Source organism: Trichechus manatus, unplaced genomic scaffold (genome assembly GCF_000243295.1).
Source record: "Trichechus manatus latirostris isolate Lorelei unplaced genomic scaffold, TriManLat1.0 scaffold00054, whole genome shotgun sequence".
Classification (NCBI taxonomy): domain Eukaryota; kingdom Metazoa; phylum Chordata; class Mammalia; order Sirenia; family Trichechidae; genus Trichechus; species Trichechus manatus.
In genome coordinates this window covers 12,656,732-12,666,448 of record NW_004443990.1, presented here as the reverse complement: position 1 = coordinate 12,666,448, position 9,717 = coordinate 12,656,732, and positions in this window count along the sequence as shown.

The following is a 9,717-nucleotide window of genomic DNA, read 5'->3' as shown; positions in this document are numbered from 1 at the left end:
CTGTGAAATGGGACAATAACAAGACTGACCTTGATGGCCTATGTCATGCACAGTAAATGGAAGCCTCCAGAAAGACACAAAAGGTTACCAGAATGCCAGAGGGGAATACCAGAAGGCTTCATGCAGGAGGCTGCAGTTCAGTTGGGCCTGGGAGGCAGGTGACAAGATTCAAATGCAGGGAGATGGGAGGGAAAGTGTTTTTGGGAAGCCTGACAGAGGAAGAGATAGAAAGGCAAGGCCTTAAGCAAGGGGAAGTGGAAGATCAGGCTGGAAATGTGGGCTGGGCCAACCTATCTTGTTGTTGTTGTTAGGTGCCATTGAGTCGATTTTTGATTCATTGTGACCCCATGTGACAGAGTAGAACTGTCCCATAGAGTTTTCTTGGCTGTAATCTTTACAGAAGCAGATCGTCAGGTCTTTCTCCCATGGAGCTGCTGGGTGGGTTTGAACCACCAACCTTTCAGTTAGCAGCCCAGTGCTTAATTGTTGTGTCACCAGGTCTCCTTGGGCCAACTTCTAGAAGCCTGGGATTCTGGAGATGAATTTATACTCAATCTGGTGGCCACAGGGAGCCAGTGGCTGCTTTTCAGCAGGGCCTGGTTGTGACCCTTCTGCCAAACACTGGTTCAGAGGACCTCAGGTCATAGAGGTCACCTGGGTGACAGCAGAAGGACTCAAGTGAGAAAGCTGGGGCCCTTGGGAAAGGGGGGGATTCAAGGAAAATGGGTGGGACTTGTGGATCTGGGGATCAAGAAGAAGAAGAAGCTTGGGAGTGGGCAAGGAGGCAGACTAAATGACTCCTCCAAAGTTGATGCCCACCCTCTGTTGGGTTGAAGAATTGTAAGGCTTCCCTGTAGAGTCCCAAGGTGGGGCTATCAAAGAACAAGAGACATTCAGTTGGAAGGAAACCTTGAGCTCATCTTGCCCTCCCCTCCTTGTACAGATAAGAAGATTGAAGTCCAAAGAAGGGAAGTGACCTGCCTAAGGTCACACAGCTGAGATTGTCAGAGGCAAGATCCCAGCTGTACTTCAAGATCCTGGATACTGGGGGTGAGGGGAGCTGGTAGTTGCCATGGAAGCAATTGGGGGCTGGGAGGCTGGCATGACACAGGGAACTCACCTTACACCAGTTCAGATCTGGGAGAACAGGGCAAGAGAGCTGCTCCCCAACTCTCTGCTGAGCCATGTGGCCAGAGGGGGAGGGGAGCCTGGTGGGCAGGGTGGAACCGCCACATGGAAGAGGTTTGATGCGAACCATCTGGCCTGGGCGGAGCGAAGGCTGTGAGGAGGAGCTGGAACTGGGAGAGAAGCCTTGGTGGGCGGGCGCTGGCGGTCTGGGGCTGGGAGTGGCCGGACCTTCCAGACTGCTGCAGCCCAGATGCCTTCACAGCCGAGGCCTGGCCCATCCAACCCGCTGACCTCATTCCCAGCTCCCCTTCCTCGCAGGCCCCCCTTTCCCTGCCACGTAGACTGAGGTTGAGCTGCATCTTCTACTGGGGGAGGAAGGGCAGAGACACAGGCCCCTCCCTGAGGCCAGAGCTCTGCTAGGTCAGGCAGGCTTGGGGGGAGCAATGCCTTCCTCAACCGCCCCCCAACCCCGACCACTCTAGGCCTCGCTTCCCCTCCACAAGCACAAGGACAAGTAAATGGAGGGGACTGAGGGCCTGGGGGGAGCATGACAATGGAGTGGGTTGGAGTGGGCCAGAACCAATGAATGGGGTTCTTTGGAGGTCATTGCAGCTGTCCCTCTGCCTCCTCAGGGCAGAAGGGTGTTATTTCCAGATCCAGGAAAGGGTAGACATAGGAGATCTCCTCTTTTCAAACTGTTCTCCAGAAGAGGGCTTCCCTGAAGGTTTGGCGGGTCCTCTGTAAGATCTAACCTTCATCCCTCCTGCTGCATTGGGAGTATGATTTACAGCTAGGATGGAAGAGGTGGGGGAGACACATTGTGTCCCTTTCCTCAGACACCTCTCCGTGACCTCCCCTCCAACCCTGTCTCTAGGCCAGAGGCCTCTCCTCGGCTCTGCCTCAGACCTTCTGCCTTCACATGCCTCCCTGCCCCCAAGTCCTGGTCTCTTGCTGCCCCAGTTGAACAGGGGGCTGTCCCACTGCCTCTCAAGGCGTTCCAGGCCTGTGAGTCATCAGGAATGTCTGCTCTGATGCAGCGCCCCTCCTCTGGCCTTGGACCCTCTTTCCCCTCCTCCCCCAAACTAAGGGCAGAGGATGCCCCTCCCAGGAGGAGGCTCTGGACAGGGTGGGAAGCCATATGGCATTGAGGCTCTGCTCCCTCAGTGGAGTGAGAGCGGAGCTTAGAGGAATTGCTCCACTCCCGCCCCCAGACTCCACTTTCCCGATCACAGATCCTAGCAGAATTGCCAGTCCTTTCTCCCATTTCCAGGTGGGGAAACTGAGGAGGGGCAGGTAGAGGAGGGCCAGGACTTTGATGAATCCAGACTCCTCCCCTATCCTTGTTAGGGATCAACTTTGCCAAGTTGGGAACCTGCCCAAGCCTCCTTCTGAAGGGCCTTACCACATTTAAGGCTAGGTCCAGCAGGAAAGCTGGAGACAGGCCATTGCCACTGAGGACTCCAGGGTGACACGTCCTTACTGGGCAGGGAGTCCACGTTTGCATAACAGGTGGAGGCTGGGGCCTGGACCCTTCCTATGAAGCCCCTGCACCCTGTGAGACAGCTGCCACCCTCTCCTGTCCTGACCCTCCTCAGCAGCCCTGCCCTGCCTTTTCCCTCCAGCCCACAGAGGCAGCTGGGGGGAGGAGGGTAGACAGAGGGCAGGGCAGGAGTTAGGAAAAGTCCTCAGTCCTCTCCTCCCCAAACATGTCTCTCCTCTGAGACCTCCCAGCTCTTGCCAGAATTGGGTGGGAAGAACCTTGGATTAGCAGTCTAGAGGCCAAGGGTCTAAAACGTGACTTGCCTAGTGACTTTGGGCATTTCACTTCCTATTGCCAAGCCTCAGTTTCCTCATCTGTAGAATAGTGGGGCTGGACAGAAAAAGTCCATACCATTGGAATTGGTTGGAGATTCTGTCTCTTCTCAGTCAGACAGATAAACCACAGACACTCGTGTACATGCTTACTCATACCCACTGATACACACATACACACACGTGTGCATTCATTCGCACGCTCACAAATATACTCTTTCACATATGCATTTGCACAGACACATGGCCCTTTGCCTAGTTTGGGTGCAGCAGACCTCCACAATTTCTGTTGCCCTCTCAAACAGCACCCCCATTTCTTTTTTCATTCCAATCACACCTCCACCACCCCCTCCCCATTCCTTTGCATTTTCCTATTCCTGGTTCTTCCCCTCCATCAATCACCAGCATGAGGAACAGTGAGATGTGATATTTGGACTTCAGAGTATCAGACCTCTGACCCTGCCAAAGACCACTCGCACCACTCCCGTTGGGCACTTGACTCCTTCTGAGGTTTTGAGTGGAAGGGAGAATGGGAGAGGGAGAAGGAAAAGAGCAGAGAAGGGCTTACTCTTCTTCACCCAACTGGGAGTCTGCAGAAGAAATGCCTCTCCTTTTTGTTCTGAACATCAACATTCACTTTCAAAAAATTGGTCTGAACAACATCCTGGGGCCTCCTTTTAAGTGTAATGGTTTTAGCAGGAGGCCGTGGCCGAGTGGCCCCAGGCTGCCCCCTTCTAGGAACTACAGCCTTAGGGCGACTGGTCAGAGCTTGGAAAGGACTGTTCCAGGGGATGAGCTATCTGTTGGCCAGGAAAGGCGTGGGAACTGGGCAGCAGAGCACACCCCTCAGACCCAGCCAGACTCAGGAATAACAACAAACATCTGTACCAGGCTCTACTTTAAGCACTTCACACGTTTAAACTAACGTCTTCCTCACAAAGCCCTCCACAGTAGGTGCTAATATCCTCTCCAATTTCAGAGTAGGAAAAACAGACACAGAGAGGTTAAGTCAATTGCTCGAAGTCACAGACTAGGAAGGAAGTGGCCGAGCTGGGATTCAAATCCAGGCAGCCTGGTTCCAGACCCTGCCCTCATGCTTAACGGCTACTCTTGGAAAATCAGAGACCTGGGATGGAGGAAGTGATGCCAAAGGGTCGCTCCCACCTAGTCTGAAGAAGAAGCTATTTGCACACATATACACAGTCCATCTGTGTGCACACACAGGCAGAAGCGCAGTGTAGTGTAACTGGAAACCAATCAAAGTCCAGCAGTAGCCCGGAAGCTCTTGTGCAGTGCCATCTCCCTCACATTTGCCAAGGAACCATTGTGAGCTGACACCACATACGTCATCTCATTTAGTCTTCACAATTACTCTGGGAGGTCAGTCTCAACAACTCCATCTTGCAAGCAGAGAACCCGAAGCCCGGAGGGTCAGGACATTGCCTAAGACGCACTCCTAGAGGTGAGAGAGAACCCAGGTGCCCTGGCAGCCAGATCAGGCTTCTTTACATTGCCCCAACCAACCAGTTGCAGTCAAGTTGATTCCAACTCATGGTGACCCCATGTGTGTCAGAGTAGAACTCTGCTCCATAGGGTATGCAATGGCTGATTTTTAGGAAGTAAATTGTTAGGCCTGTCTTTCATGGTGCCTCTGGGTGGACTCAAACCATCAACACTGGGAAGAACTATAGTTCTCAATTGTGTTTTAAGCAGCACTTTGATCCTCCTCACTGACAATCCCCCGAGGAAGGTCTTATACTCATTCTATCCAAAAACCAAACCCACTGCCGTCAAATTGACTCATAGCGACCCCATAGGTTTCCAAAGCTGTCAATCTCTACAGAAGCAGACTGTCCTATCTTTCTCCTAAGGAGCAGCTGGTGGTTTTGAACCGTCGACCTTTGGGTTAGCAGTCGCACTTTAACCACAGTGCCACTCATTCTATAAACCCATTAAAAAACCAAACCCATTGCCATCGAGTCATTTCTGACTCATTAGTGACCCTATAGGACAGAGTAGAACTGCCCCATAGGGCTTCCAAGGAACGGCTGATGGATCCCAGCTGCCAACCTTTTGGTTAGCAGCCATATGGACGAGAGGAAAACCCTTGCTGGGGCCACTCAGCTGGGAAGTGGTGATGCTGTGATAAGAGCCCTTGCCTGGCTGGCTGTAGCTCCTGCGCTTTTTCCACTGCACTATGCACCTGTCACCCCCAGTACTCATCCAGACTGTACACACCCCTGTACACCCCCCCAAGCATACATGTATGTAACAGACACAGGAAAATCATACCCATATTGCAACCACCCGATCCCGGCTGAGCGTTTCCTATGTGCCACCCACTGTACCAGTGCTCACTGAATGGTCACAACAATCTGTGATGTGGGTTCCATTATTATTATTATTCTCTTCATTTTAAAGATGAGGAAACTGAGGGTCAGACAGGTTATGGAATTTGCTCAAGGTCAGACAGCTAGGAAGTTGCAGAACTGGAATTTGAACCTAGGCTTTAGCCACTATGCTACACCCTATTCTCTAATACTGATTCATTCAGTTGGTCAGTCAGTCAGTCAGCAATTGTCCCTGACTGCCCTGTGGTGCTTGGCAATGTGTCACGCCCTAGGCCCACAGGTGAACAGGGCACAGGCCTTCCCTGCCGTCCTCCACCTGGCCCTGCCCAGCATACACCGCATGGTAAATGGGGGCTGTGCCAGCTCTCACTCTTCTTCCTTCTCGGTGAGCTGGGACATGCAGATTTTCGCTCGGGGTTGCACTTGACACCTAGTGAGGGGCAACAGTGAGGTAGCACCGAAGCCTGAATGGGGAGCAGAGAGGCAAGAAGATGCAAATGGGTTGGGTCAGCTGGGGCTAGGGATAGGGTGGGGGTAGGGGTGGGAGCAGGGATGTTTCTCTGCCTCCCTTTTGGTCTCATTCTCACACGCATTCTTTATCTCTCCATCTCTGATCTTCTGGAAACTGACTTACCTTCTTCATACCTATCCATCTATCTCCTGTCTCTCCCTGTCCCTTTGCCATTTATCTTATCAGTTGCTATCAGCCCCTGTAGGGACAATGGGTCAGGGCTTGTTCACTCATGGTCAGAGTGGACATCCACGTCTGAGCAGGACACACTTCCAGGGGCCCATCAGCTTTGCCCCAGGACCCTTCATACTGGCCTTCTCTCTACGAAGGACACTGCTCCCTAGTCCTGTCCTGCTCGAGCCTTTCTCCCAGGCTCCTCCTGTCCCTGAATAATAATGTCTAAAGGTCAGTTCAAGCATCCCAATCTATGCATCTGGAATGTGTCCTGTCTTCCCTTCAGATTGGTAGAAGAAGCTGTGTCCCTCCCATCAGACAGAGAGCTCCTTAAGGGTAGGGGTTATGGCTCCTTCTACAGACGGAGAGCTCCCTGAGGGCAGGAACTGTGCCTCCCCCACGAGATTGGAGTTCCTTGAGGATATAACCTGGGCTTCCCCTATCAGACTGAGGGCAGAGCCTTTGTCTCCTCCTTTGCCTGGATTCTCCTGGTCTCTAGCTTGGGTTCTGCCATAGTAATCATTTAGCAGGGAGGAAGGGACTGAAGCACTCCCCACCCTCCAATAGCTCTACTTCCAAAGCCAGTCCAAACTTGAATGCTTGCATGTCCACCCCTCTGCCCCAGTGAGCCTACTTCCTTGAGTCCCTAAGGGTAAAGCTTGAGTCCCTCCTCAGTCCTGTCCCTCTTTTGCCCAGATGGGTTCTTTCTTCCTGGGGCATCTGGAGACAGAGAAAGAAAGAAAGAATACGAGGATCCAACAGTCCACAAAGAAATCCGTGGGCAGGGATACTACCCAATCACCAATGTCCCAACATTCCAATCCCACCCAAGATCCAAGCTTGGCCTCCTCTGGGAAGTCTGTCTATCTTTCTCCTCAGCTCTGGAAGTACTTAGATCTTATCTGTTTCTAAATCATCTGTCTTAGTTATCTAGAGCTGCTGTAACAGAAATATCTCAAGTGGATGGCTTTAACAAACAGAAGTTTATTGTCTCACAGTCTAGAAGGCTACAAGTCCAAATTCAGGGCATCAGCTCCAGGGCGAAGGCTTTCTCTGTCTCTGTTAGCTCTGGAGGAAGGTCCTTGTCATCAGTCGTCCCCTGGACAAGGAGCTTCTTAGCGCAGGGACCCCGGGTCCAAAGGACACACTCTTCTCCTGGCACTACTTTCTTGGTGGTATGAGGTCCCCCTGTCTCTCTGCTTGCTTCTGTCTTTTATATCTCAAAAGGGTTGATTTAAGACACAACCTACTCTCGTCGATTGAGTCCTGCCTCATTAACATAACTGCCTCTAATCCCACTTCATCAATATCAAAGAGATAGGATTTACAACACGCAGGAAAATCACATCAGATGACAAAATGGTGGACAATCACACAATACAGGGAATCATGGCTTAGCTAAGTTGACAGACATTTTGGAGGGACACAATTCAATCCATGACACCATCTAATGGTTTCCTAATGTGTTCTTTTTCAAATAACCTTTTTTTTTTTTTTTGGAATAATTTCAGACTTAAAAAAAGTTTCAAAGATAGCACAGAATAGTCCCATATACACCTCACCCAGTTTCCCCTGATGTTGACATCCTAACTCACCAGGGTACATTTGCCAAAACTAAGAAGCCAACATTGGTACGTTACTATTAACTAAACTCCAGACTTTATTTGGATTTCACTAGTTTTTCCTTTTTCTGCTGCAGGATCCCATCCAGGATACCATGCTACATTTATCCACCATGTCTCCTTAGCCTCTCCTGGTCTGTGACAGTTTCTCAGTCTTGTAAATTTTGAGGAGTACTGGTTCAGGTATTTTGTACAATCTCCTAATGTTATTTTTTTGTTATTTTCCCTCATTTAAAAATAGACTTTGTGTGTGCATTCTTTTTTTTAATTTAATTTTTATTGATACATATGTAAACATTTGCCACTTCGACCATTTTATGTGTACAGTTCAATTATTTCATTCAAAAATTTGAAATATAGAATCGATTATGATTTTCCCAGAAATCTCATTATGTTGTTAACGATTGTCACATCCTTCAACATTGTGCATGTGCTACGGGGTCTGAATTTGGTTGAACTGTCTGAGCAGTTTGTCTCAGGCAGTATATTTTCATAGCATTTATGGGTTTTTGATTATTATTTTTGCAATGGGTAATATCCTCAACCCAAATAAGTCAATGATTCAAAAGTGGTTCATTAAAACTTTAAAGGAGTGTTTAAAATAGTAACCCAAATACTACGATGGAGAACAGTGTTATAAAAGTAAATAGTGAACAAGAATCTAGTTCAAAAATGTGTAAATGTCTAAGAGCTGGGACATGTCTGATGGTTTCACACATGCTGCTGAAGAAGAGAAGCATAAATAGTATGATGCTCAGTATTGGAACTTGGACTTCGTTGGACTGGCAATCTGCTCCATCTTAATCCCCGGCACATTGTGTGTTATGAAACTTTGTCAGATAGTGGCACAAAGCCATCAAGACTTTCACTTCATTTTCAAACAAATCAAACTGACCTTCTGGTAAATCATTAGTGCTTTTTCTCCCCCCCACCCCCGCCCCAAACAAAAGCAAAATAAGGCTTTCCAGGACGAAATTGATGGATTTTTTTTTTTTTTTTTTACTAAACCCAAACCCATTGCTGTTGAGTTGATTCCAACTCATAGCGACCCTATAGTACAGAGTAGAGCTGCCCCATAGGGTTTCTAAGCAGCAGCTGGTGGATTTGAACTGCCAACCTTCTGGTTAGCAGCCTTAGCTCTTAACCACTACACCACCAGGGTTTCCTTCTTACTAAAGGCAGGAAGAAAAATAAAACTAAAAAGGCAGCATTTAAGTAGCATTCCTCTTGGTAAAACACAGATACCAGGAACACTATTGCTGAGAAGCTTGTAAAACAGCCACATTATTAATCACACACATTCCTCTCAGACAGAATGCAGAACTGGCTTGTGATAAATTCCGTTTATCCAGTGACAGTGCTGGACGTCACCTAGTATCAATGCCATACATTATGAGAAGGCAGTTTGGTTTTAAGAAATCCTGTTATCTTAAATGCACCAAAAAAAATTGTAAAGTTTTTGCTTCCTTTAAGGATTGTTATTGCTGTTGTTAGTTGCCATGGAGTCGGCCCTGACTCATGGCGGCCTTATCTATAAGGTCGTTATAGATAAGGTCGTTGCCCAGTCCTGCGCCATCTTCATGATCGTTGGTATGTTTGAGTCCATTGTTGAGGCTACTGTGTCAACCCATCTCATTAAGGGTTTCCCTCATTTTTGATGACCCTCTACTTTACCAAACATGATATCCTTTTCTAACAGTTGGTCTTTCCTGATGATGTTTCCAAAGTAAGCAAGCCAAAGTCTTAACCATCCTTACTTCTTAGGAGCATTAATGAGAGGTTTAGACTATTACAGATACTGAACACATTGCCATCTGGGCAAGTTATTTAAAATCGGAAAAATGATCGTAAGTGGTGTCTTAGTTATCTAGTGCTGCTATAATAGAAACATCACAAGTGGATGGTTTTAACAAAGAGAAGTTTATTTCCTTACAGTAAAGTAGGCTACAAGTCCAAATTCAGGATGTCAGCTCCAGGGCAAGGCTTTCTCTCTCTCTTGGCCTTCTCATCAGTGTTCCCCCGGACTAGGAGCTTCTCGGCACGGGGACTTCAGTCCAAAGGATGCACTCTGCTCCTGGCGCTGCTTTCTTGATGGTATGAGGTCCCCCACTCTCTACTT